Source organism: Heterocephalus glaber, unplaced genomic scaffold (genome assembly GCF_053883595.1).
Source record: "Heterocephalus glaber isolate CG9 unplaced genomic scaffold, H.glaber_assembly_v1.0 deba00001762, whole genome shotgun sequence".
NCBI classification, from domain to species: Eukaryota; Metazoa; Chordata; class Mammalia; order Rodentia; family Bathyergidae; genus Heterocephalus; species Heterocephalus glaber.
Window position 1 is genome coordinate 190776 of NW_028258459.1, and position 12168 is coordinate 202943.

Here is a 12168-nt window from a genome sequence, read left to right on the forward strand (position 1 = left end):
CCATTTAGTCATAAATGTCTCTAGTTTCTTGCTCTTTATGGCTGAGTAGCACTCCATTTTATATAAAAAAAAAAACCCAACACCTTCTTTATCCAGTTTACAGCTGATGGGCACTTGGGCTGTTTCCAAGCTTTAGCTGTTACAAACTGTGCCGCTATAAACATAGGTGCACATATATTGCTGTGGTATGATTCTTTTAATTCTTTGGGGAAGATACACAGCATGGGAATAGCTGGGTCAAATGGGACCTCTAGCCCTAGTTCTTTGAGGTATCTCCATACTGATGTCCACAGTAGTTGCCCTAGTCTGCACTCCCACCAACAATAGAGAAGGGTTCCTTTCTCCCCACACGCCCAACAGCATTTGTTATTGGTTGATTTCTTGATAGCAGCGATTCTTTCTGGGGTGAGGTGGAATCTCAGTGCTGTTTTCATCTGCATCTCTCAAATGACAAGTGATGTTGAACATTTTATCATATATTTATTTGGTGCTTTTACTTCTTTGTCTGAGAAATGTCTGCTCATTTCAGATGCCCATTTTTGAATTGGGTCTTTGAATTTGGGGTCTGATTTTATTCAATTCTCTATATAGTCTCCATACTAGACCTTTGTCTGAGGTACAGCGGCTAAAATGTTTTTCCCACATTGTAGGTTGTCTCTTAGCTCTGTTGGTGGTTTCTCTTATAGTGCAGAAGCTTTTTAATATGATGAGATCCCAGGTGTTGATTCTTTCTGCTAGTTGCCGTGCTACTGAGGTTTTGTTCATAAAGTTTTTCCTATGCCAGTGTCTTCAAGAGTTCTACCTGCCTTATCTTCCAGCAAGCATAGAGGTTCAGTTTTAATATTTAGATCTTTAATCCACTTCGATCTTAGTTTAGTCCATGGTGATAGGCATGGGTCTAGTTTTAATCTATGGTAAGTTGAAATCCAGTTTTGCCAACATCATTTATTAAAGAGGCTATCTTTGTCCAATGAGGGTGGGTGGCTCCTTTGTCAAAGATGAGGTGGCTGAGTATGTCTTGAGTTGTTTCTCCATCTTCTAATCTATTCCACTGATCTTCAGGTCTGTTTCTTTGCCAGTACCATGCTGTTTTTATCACAGTAGCTTTGTAGTAGAGTTTCAAGTTGGGGATTGTGATACCCCCAGCCATGTCTCTGTTGCCCAGAATTGCTTTTGCTATTCTAGGTCTCTTCTAATTCCAAATGAAGTTTTGGACTATTTTCTCTAGTTCTGTGAAGTATATTGTTGGAATTTCAATTGGCATTGCATTAAATCTATATAGTCGTTTTGGAAGTATGGCCATTTTCACTATATTGGTTCTTCCTACCCAGGAACAAGAGATATCTTTCCATTTTCTTATATCCTCCTTGATCTCCTTTTCCAGGGTGCTGTAGTTTTCAGTGTAGAGGTCCTTTGCTTCCTTTCTTATGTTGATTCCTAGATATTTCATTTTTTTTGGAAGCTATTGTAAAAGGAATTATTTCCAAAATTTCTCTCTCAATGAGTCTGCTATTTGTGTATAAGAAGATTATTGTTTCTTGAGTGTTGACCTTCTATCCAGCTACTCTATTGAACCTGTCTATTAGGTCTAGAAGACTTTTGGCTGAGTTTTCTGGGTCTTCTATGTAAAGTATCATATCATCAGCAAATAATGACAGTTTAACTGCTTCCTTTCCTATCTTTATTCCTTTTATTTATTTCTCTTTTCTAATTGCTGTGGTTAATGTTTCCAGAACTCTATTGAACAGGAGTGGTGATCGTGGGCATCCTTGTCTTGTTCCTGATTTTAGCGTGAAACTTTTCAGTTTTTGACAATTTAGTATGATGTTGGCTGTTGGTTTATCATAGATGGCCTTAATCATGTTGAGATAAAGATCTTCTATTCCAATATTCTTTAGGGTTTTTATCATGAATTGGTGTTGGATTTTGTCAAATGCCTTCTCTGCATTTATTGAGATGATCATATGATTTTTGTCCTTGATTCTGTTAATGTAATGTATTACACTTACTGATTTACAAATGACGAACCATCCTTGCATCCCTGGGATAAATCCGACATGGTCAAGGTGTATGATCTTCTTGGTCACCCTCTGTATCCTGTTTTCCAGTATCTTGTTGAGGATTTTTGCATCTATATTCATTAGGAAAAATGCCCTGTAGTTCTTTTTTTGGCTTGGGTCTTTCATTGATTTTGGAATCAAAGTAACACTTGCTTCCAGGAATGAATTTGGAAGCCTTGCTTCCCTTTCAATTTCCTTGATGACTTTAAAGAGTAATGGCATTAGTTCTTCTTTAAATGTCCTATAGAATTCAGCAGTGAAGCCATCAGGACCTGGGCTTTTCTATGTTGGCCAATTATTTATTATATTTTCAATTTCACTCATTGAAATTGGGGTGTTTAGAATTTCTGTATCTTCTTTATTTATCTTTGGAAATCCATGTGGATCTAGGAATCTGTCCATTTCTTCTGTTTTCCATTTTATTAGAGTACAGGTTCTCAAAGTAGGAATTGACGACCTCTGGATTTCTGCTGGGTTTTCTTGTGACTTCACCTTTTTGTTCTTAATTGCATGGATTTGAGCCTTTTCTTTACTTTTTTTTTTTTGATAAAGTTTGCTAAAGGTTTATCAATTTTTTTTTCCTTTGAAAAAACAACTCTTTGATTCATTAATTTTTTGTATCATTCTCTTAGTCTCCATTGCATTGATTTCTGGTCTTATCTTTATAATTTCCTGTTTTGTATGAGCTTTAGGTTTGGTATGCTCTTCTTTTTCTAGGAGCTTGAGGTTCTGCATTAGGTTATTTATCTGAGTTCTCTGGGTTTCCTAATATGGGCATTCACAGCTATGAATTTCCCATGTAGAACTGCTTTCATTGTGTCCCACAGGTTCCTGTATGTTGTACTGACATTATCATTTACTTGTAGAAACTGCCTAATTTCTTCTTTAATTTCCTCTGTGAGCCATTGGTTGTTCAGTAGTGTGTTATTCAATTTCCATGTGTTTGTGGGAGTTTTGCAGTTTCTTATGTTATTGATCTCCAATTTTATGGCACTATGGTCTGATAATATACAGGGGATAACTTCAGTTCTTTTACATTTACTTAGACATGTCTTGTGAGCTAGCATGTGGTCTATTTTGGAGAATGACCCGTGTTCAGCCGAAAAGAATGTGTATTCTGATTTTGTGGGGTGGAACACTCTGTAAACATCTATTAAGTCCATTTGTTCAATAAGTTGATTCAGTCCTAGAATTTTGTTGTCGATTTTTTTCTAGATAATCTGTCTATATGTGACAGTGGTGGATTGAGCCCCCCCAGTACAATGGTATTAGTGCTTATTTGGTTTTTCATGTCCATTAATATTTCTTTTTTCTAGTTGGGCCATTGGTATTTGGTGCATATATATTTAGGATTGTCATCTCTTCCTCTTGGGTGGTTCCCTTCAGAAGGATGTAGTGACCATCTTTGTCTCTCTTAATTAGTTTTGGTTTGAAATCTACTTTGTCTGCAAATAAGACTGCTACCCCTGCTTTTTCCTGGGTTCCTGTTGCGGGGAGAACTCTTTTCCATCCTTTTACTTTCAGTCTATGAATTTCTTTTTGAGTTAGGTGTGTTTCTTGTATACAGCATATTGCTGGATTTCACTTCTTGATCCATTCTATCAGTCTATTTCTTTTGATTGGTGAATTGAGGCCTTTAACGTTCATAGTTACAATTGATATATATTGACTCATCTTTGTCATGATGTTTTACTGTTGTTGCCTCTTTTTTTCCTTATGTTTCCCCCTTTCCATTTAGGTTCTTACCTTGCCTGGTGGCTTCCCTCTGTTGGGTCTCATGGAGTTGTGACCTTCATCGTCTTTTTCTAGGATATTGCTTAGAATTATTTGGAGTGCTGGTTTTGTGCTCATGAAATTTCTCAGGTGTTCTTTGTCATGGAATTATCTAATTTCCCCATCAATTTTGAAAGATAATTTTGCAGGATACAACAGTCTAGGTTGGAAGTTATTTTCTTTTAGGGATTGATATACTTCATTCCAGGCTCTCCTTGATTTGAGGGTTTGTGTTGAGAAGTATACCATGATTCTAATGGGCTTTCCTTTGTAGGTGATTTGTTTCTTTTCTCTACTGCCTGTAAGATTTTGTTCTTCTGTTGGGTTTCTGGGATCTTGACTATTATATGTCTAGGTGCAGATTTTTTTTGATCACGTCTAGCTGGAGTTCTATATGTCTCACTTATCTGTATGTCCAATTCTCCACCTCTGTCTGGGAAGTTTTCTACTCTTACTTCTGTGAACAGTTTTTCTTTTATGTCAGTTGTACTTTCTCCTGTTTTTTCATGGACTCCTATCAGTCTTATGTTATTCTTCTTTGCATCATCTAGCAGCTGCTAGATTGCTTTCCTGTGGTTCCTTACTATTTTTAAGAAATCTCTGTTTTCATGGTCCTTAACCACAATCCTGTCTTCCATATCTGATATTCTATCTTCAGATTTCCTTAATCTGCTCTGCGGTGCTTTCAATGGAGTTTTTAATCTCCTGAATATCTGTTTGAATCTGTTTCATGGTTTCCATTTCTTTCTTATGCTGGGCATTCAGGACTTCCAGCATGTGTCTGAGCTCATCTATTTTTTTATCTGTTTCTGTTCTAGAGCCTCTAATCATGTCTTTCACTCTGCTCACCATCTCTGTAGTTATCTGGGAGATTATTTCCTCTTTGAATTTTTCTAGAGCCTCATATATCTGTTTTGTTCCTTCCTGTGCTATCAGTTCAGGGTGTCCAGGGGGTTATCAGACCTTTCCCTCTCATTTCGCCCAGAATTGGCCTTTTTTGGGTGGAAGTCTGAATTTGTGCCTTGCTTAAAGTTCTTCTCATTTTTGTTTTTGGTTGGATCTTGTTTCTTAATACATTTGCTGGTCTGTTTCTTTTGATTGGTGAATTGGGACCATTTACATTGGTGGTTTTAGTTGATATTTATTGGGTTATCCTTGTCTTATTGTTTTCCTGTCTTTCCTATGTAATTATTTCTCCTGTCTGGTGGCTTCTTTCTACTGGTGTTCTTGCAAATGTGATTTTCATTATCTCTTTCTAAAATGCCCTTCAGAATATTTTGTAGAGCTGGTTTGTTGGTTGTGAATTTCTCCAGTTGTTCTTTGTCATGGAATTATTTTAGGTCTCCATGAATTTTGAAAGATGGTTTTGCAAAGTACATCAATCTAGGCTGGAGGTGCTTTCTTTTAGGGATTAAAATACTTCACTCTAGGCTCTTCTTGCCTTAAGGGTTTCTGTTGAGAAATCTGCTGTGATTCTGATGGACTTTCCTTTATATGTGATTTATTTCTTTTCTCTAACAGCTCTTCAAATTCTGTTTTTGTGCTGAATTCTGCAATCTTGATTTCTATGTGCCTTGGTGTGGATTTATTTTGGTCATGGCTATTTGGAGTTCTATATCCCTCACTTATTTACATGTCAAATTCTTCTATCAAGTTTGGGAAATTTTCTGCCACTACCTCTTGGAACAGCTTTTGTATAGCATTTCCACTACTGCAGACATTCTCATTAACTCCAATCAATCATATGTTATTTCTCTCTGCATCATCTTGCAATTGTTGAATTGATTTTTCATGACCTCTTGAGGATATAGGGGTAGGTAAAGAGTTCATGAACAAAACCCAGACTTTACAGGAAATAATACAAAGAACCACTGGGATCTCACCCTATTAAAAAGCTTTTGCACTGCAAAAGAAGTCACCAACAGGCTGGGAATTTAGCTCAGTGGTTTTGGTGCCTACTGTGCAAGCACAAGGACCCGAGTTCAATCCCCGGTACCAAAAAAAAAAAAAAAAGAAATCATCAACAGAGTGAAGAGACAACGCCCAGAGTGGGAAAAAAATTCTAGCCAGTAGTCCTTCAAACAAAGGACTAATATTTTGAACATACAAAGAATTGAAAAAAATCAACCCCTCCAAATTTAAAGACTCATTGCAAAAGTGGGTGTTATGGTTTGGGTCTGGATGTCCCCCCAATGCCTCATTCGGTCAGAAGTAGCTAAATCTGGATTGTGTGATGCTGGGATATAGGGCATGTGTTTACTAAACCACTACATGTGAGTGACCGGTTGAGCACACCTTAATCCCAGTAGTCTGGATGGGGTAAAAGAGGCAGAAAGACACAGTGAAGGTCTCTCCCTTGTTGCCTTTGCTACTTTGTGTGTGCCCTGTTGTTTCTGCTTTGCAAAGACTGTTTGACATCCCTGTCTTGCAGCAAGTTGAGTATAGATTGAAACCTCTATAAACTTTAAGACAAATAAACCTCTTCTCCTTTAACCCTGGGTGTCGGGTATTTTGTCTCAGCAACAAGAGAGAAGTAACTAGCACAGTGGGCATCTGAAATGAATAGACACTTCTCAGATGACAAAGTACAAACAAAAAAATATATATGAAAAAATGTTCAACATCACTGGTCATCTGAGAGATGCAAATTAAAACAATGCTGAGAATCCACCTCACTCCAGAAAGAATGGCCACTATCATGAAATCAACCAACAATAAATGCTGGCGGGGCTGTGGGGAAAAAGGAAACATTCTCCACTGTTGGTTGGAGTGCAGGCTGGTCCAAGCACTGTGGAAACCAGTGTGGAAATTCCTCAAAAATCTAGGATTAGAGGTCTCAATTGACACAGCAATTCAACTGCTGGGTATCTTCCCAAAAGAATTAAAAGCATCATACCACAGTGATATAGGAGCACCCATGTTTACAGTGACACAGTTTGTAATACCTAAATCTTGGAAACAGCCCAATTGCTCATCAACTGGTGACTCGATAAAGAAGACATGTTTTTTCTTTTTTTATGTATTTTTATTGGTACATTTTGGGTGTACAATATAATGACATTAATCATTGGAAATTTGCACCTTTACATAGTCTCTTTGTTCTTATTTTTCCCCCTTCCCCTGCCCTCCCTTCAACACCTCATCCCTCCCTATTTACAAAGACTTTGTTTCCAGTTTTTCATTTTCTCATATTAATTCCATTCCCTTCTTTCCTTCCCCCTACCCCTCCCACTTCCCTCTCCCCTTTGCCCCTTTTCTTCCTATTTCACATTATCTATTATATCTTTTAGTCCTTGTTTACACTTTCAGTTTCTCACACTAGAGAAACTATTTGGTATTTACACATGTGTGTCCTGTTTATTTTACTTAAGAGTACCACCTCAATGTCCATCCATTTAGCAATAAATGTCTCTAATTTCTCGTTTTTGATAGCTGAGCAGTACTGCATTTTATTAAAAAACCACATTTTCTTAATCCAGTCTCCAGTTGATGGGCATTTGGGCTGTTTCCAAGTTTGAGCTATTACAAACTGTGCTGCTGTGAACTTGGGCGCACATATATCACTGTGGTATGATTCTTTTAATTCTCTGGGGAAGATCCCCAGCAGTGGAATAGCTGGATCAAATAGGACTTCCAGTCCTAGTTCTTTGAGGTATCTCCATACTGATTTCCACAGTGGTTGCACCACGCTACCCTTCCACCAGCAGTGGAGCAGGGTTCCTCTTTCCCCACAGCCCCGCCAGCATTTATTGTTGGTTGATTTCATGATAGCAGCCATTCTTTCTGGAGTGAGGTGGAATCTCAGCCTTGTTTTCATTTGCATCTCTCAAATGACCAGTGATGTTTAACATTTTTTCATATGTTTATTTGCCATGTCTACTTGTTTGTGTGAGAAATGTCTGATCATTTCAGATACCCATTTTTGGACTGGGCCTTTAAATTTGGGAGGTCTGACCTTTTTAAGTTCTTTATAGATTCGAGATAGTAGACCTTTGTCTTAGGGACCGCTGGAGAAAATTTTTTCCCACATTGTTGGTTGTCTCTTCACTCTGCTGGTGATTTCTCTTGTTGTGCAGAAGCTTTTTAGTAAAAAGAGATCCAACTTGTTGATTGTTTGTGCTAATTCACAGGCAACTGAGGTTTTGTTCATAAAGTCTTTTCCTACACCAATGTCTTCAAGAGTTCTACCTAACCTCTGTTCCACCCTGTTCAGCGTTTTTATATTTAGATCTTTAATCCATTTCGATTTTAGTTTAGTGCATGGTGAGAAATATAGGTCTAATTTTAATCTTTTGCAAGTTGAAACCCAATTTCTCCAGCACCATTTATTAAAGAGGCTATCTTTCCTCCAGTGAGGGTGTTTGGCTCCTTTGTCAAAGATGAGTTGGCTGAGTGTGTCTGGAGTTGTTTCTGCATCTTCTAATCTGTTCCACTACTCTTCAGGTCTGTTTCTTTGCCAGCACCATGATGTTTTTATCACAATAGCTTTGTAGAATACTTTCAGGTTGGGGGTTGTAATAACCCCTGCCATGTCTCTGTTACCTAGAATTGCTTTTGCTATTCTGGGTCTCTTCTTCTTCCAAATGAATTTTTGGATTGTTTTCTCAAGGTCTATGAAGTATGCTGCTGGGATTTCAGTTGGGATTGCAATGAATCATAGGAGTGAATACACATATTAAGAAAGCAGAATGAGCCCAATTAAACAACCTGATGCTGAACCTCAAGCTTCTAGAAAAAGAAGAGCAGGACAACCCCAAAGCTCATACAAGGGAGGAAATTATAAAGATCAGAGGAGAAATCAATGCAATGGAGACTAAGAGAATGATACAAGAAATCAATGAAGCCAAGAGTTGGTTCTTTGAAAGAATAAAGAAAATTGACGAACCCTTAGCGAACCTTATCAGAAAAAGGAAAGAAAAGGCCCAAATCCATGCAATTAGGAATGAAAAGGGTGAAATTACAACAGACCCAGCAGAAATCCAGAGGATCATCAATACCTACTTTGAGAACCTATAAGACAATAAGATGGAAAACACAGAAGAAGTGGACAGATTCCTAGATACATATGAATTACCAAAGTTGAATGAAGAAGACCTAAAAATTCTGAACAACCCAATATCAAGCAATGAAATTGAAAACGTAGTTAAAAACTTACCAACCAGGAAAAGCCCGGGTCCTGATGGCTTCACCGCTGAATTCTATAAGACATTTAGCAAGGAACTGCTGCCACTACTGTTTAAACTCTTCAACGAAATTGAAAGGGAAGCAATACTCCCAAAATCATTCCTGGAAGCACAAACATCACCTTGATCCCCAAAGCAGAGAAAGACCCAACTGAAAAAGAGAACTATAGGCCAATCTCACTAATGAACATTGATGCAAAAATCCTCAATAAGATACTGGCAAACAGAATGCAGAAGATCATCAAGAAGATCACACACCCTGACCAAGTGGGATTCGTCCCAGGGATGCAGGGATGGTTCAACATATGCAAATCAATAAATGTAATACACTATATCAATAGAGCCAGGGACAAAATCCATATGATTATCTCAATAGATGCAGAAAAAGCATTTGACAAAATCCAACATGCATTTATGATAAAAACCCTACAAAAAATTGGAATAGATGGTCTCTACCTCAATCTGATAAAAGCCATCTATGAAAAACCAACAGCCAATATTATACTAAATGTTCAAAAACTGAAATCCTTCACACTCAAATCAGGAACAAGACAAAAATGTCCACTATCACCACTCCTGTTCAATATATTTCTGGAAACATTAGCCATGGCAATTAGACAAAAGAAAGAAATAAAAGGAATAAAGATAGGAAGTGAAGAAGTCAAATTGTCATTATTTGCAGATGACATGATACTCTACATAGAAGACCCCAAGAACTCCACCAAAAGTCTTCCGGACTTAATAACCAAATTCAGTAAAGTAGCTGGATACAAGGTCGACATGGTTTTTCTATACAATGGAGTACTACTCAGCCATAAAGAAGGATAAGCTGGACACATAGCTAGATGTATATACCTTGAAGTTACACTCATAAGTGAAATAAACTGGACACACGTGTTAATATCGTATTGTCTCTCTGGTGTAAGAAACTGAAAATGTAAATAGGGGCTAAAACTTATAATAGACAATGTGAAATAAGGAAAAAAAATCTTTTGATAGGATGGGGGTCCTAGAGAGGGGAAAGGGGGAAAGGAAGGATGGAAAAAGAAAAAATTGAGAAAAAAGGAAAAAATGGAAGTTGGCTTTTGTAAATGAGGAAGGGGAAGAGGGGTTGAAGGGAGGGGAGGGGAATGGGAAAAAAAAGGAATCAAGATACATCATGTAAAGATACGAATACCCTATGATGAATATGATCATTATGTATATATAAATTGTACCAATAAAATAAAAAATGATAAAATATAGTTTGACAAAATTAAGGGAATTTTGGGAGTTCTATAAAAATTGTGTATAAAAAATTAAGTTTGTACAAGTGAAAAAAGGATGTGCATTTCTTATAGAGAATAAAATAATCATATAGTGATTTGCAACACCCTGTGACACAAAAATGAAAATATATAGAATTATATCAGTATAAGAGAGCACTCATTAATTTGTTGGGACAGGGAATGAAAATGTTATAATGAAGAAATCATGGTTTTGGAGAAGAGAGAATATGAATCTCAGATAAGGGTGTTTCATAAATGGTTCATAATAATTATTAACAACTTCATCAATTATAGTTCCTTGTTCTAAGTATTGACTTGATGAAAGAAATCATCTATGAACAAAACTGCTAATCATTCTTATAAAGTCTTGCATCATTTTGTGGAGATGAATGTTTAAATAAAAGTACATTCTATCAATATTCAAATTCTTGGCGATAATGGATGAAGGACCTTTAAAAATGTAGTATGAACTTAGAAAAAGTCAAAATAACATTCGTAACGATAATATAATCATGAAGATATTTTTGCAGAGATTGCCTACATAGTCTTTTATGTCTGAAATCCATTCATGTCATGTAGAAAATCATTTAAATATAAATGTTCTATTCCTTTGGAAACACAAGATAATACTCATAATAGAAGGAGAAATCAAAAACAAGGTAGATTCTTATATTTGCAGCACAGTTTAGAAAACCCCGAGAGACTTTGGATGTCTACACAGCATCCTAATTCTGTGGAAAAGTACTTGTTTCTTTCCAATTTCAAAACTGATAGGCACATCTTTGGCTAAATTGATGCAAGCAAGAGATTGATCAAGATTGGAAATTAAGCACATAAATAAGTCATGTTTATTTTTCATAGTACGAATCCCATTTTGAAAATGGTATTTTATGATTATGAAGGTAATTCATATGTGTTTCACAACTACTATAAATTACTGTAAGTGTATATAAGATTAAGAAGTCCATTTGATTTTCAGTAGCAAGAGAAAATTCTTGTTGCTTTTTGGTTGTGGATTCTTCCAAGTCTCAGGATGTCTTGTTGTGGTGTATCTCAATTTTACCCATTTGATTGGCTTGAGAGCCCCTAGGGATCCTAGGAGATTAGCAGAGCACACTTATGGGGGTGTCTAGGTTAGGCATGGAGGCATGATCTAAGTATTCTATATGTTTTTTACCCCTTCCTCTCTGGCACTGTTCCCTTTCTCTCCTTGCAGCCTCCATGAACTGAGCATTTTTGCCCTGCCGTGCAGTTCTGCCATGATGATCCAGCCTGGGATCCAATGTCCATGGACTGAAACCCTAATAATATGGCCAAATTAAAACTCTCCTCTTTTGATTTTGGCTATCAGGTATTGTACTCCAGCAACAGAAAAGCTAATGTGTCTATTTGTACATGTATATGAGTTCCATGATATTTCCATACTGGTTATAATTTGAATACATTTGAAATGCTGGGGAATTTGTCATGCACGAAACATTTAGATTTTACGTTTGCAGTAAAAGACTTTTGTTTCTTGCCAAGATAAACTAATAGGAAACAAATTATATACCTATCTTGAAAAAGCAAAAATAAAGGAGATGGCTACATTAAAAAGTTACTTCAACTTACTGGACACTAGGGGAAAATGAATAGTAATTTCTGACAGATGTAAAACAAAAAAGCCAAACCCTGCAATGGCCTTCAAATTGCTTGCTGAGGACAGATTGCATCTCACATTGCACAGAAAAGACACCTGATTTGCCTTTGAGTTGAGGACATGGAACTTGGAGTCCAGGAAGATTGAGATGGTTGGGCTTTGCAGTATGGAATACAAAAAAAGAGAAAGGTGCCCACAGAAATCTCGTGAGAAAGTCCGGATACCCATCAGGTAAGGTCTGGAGT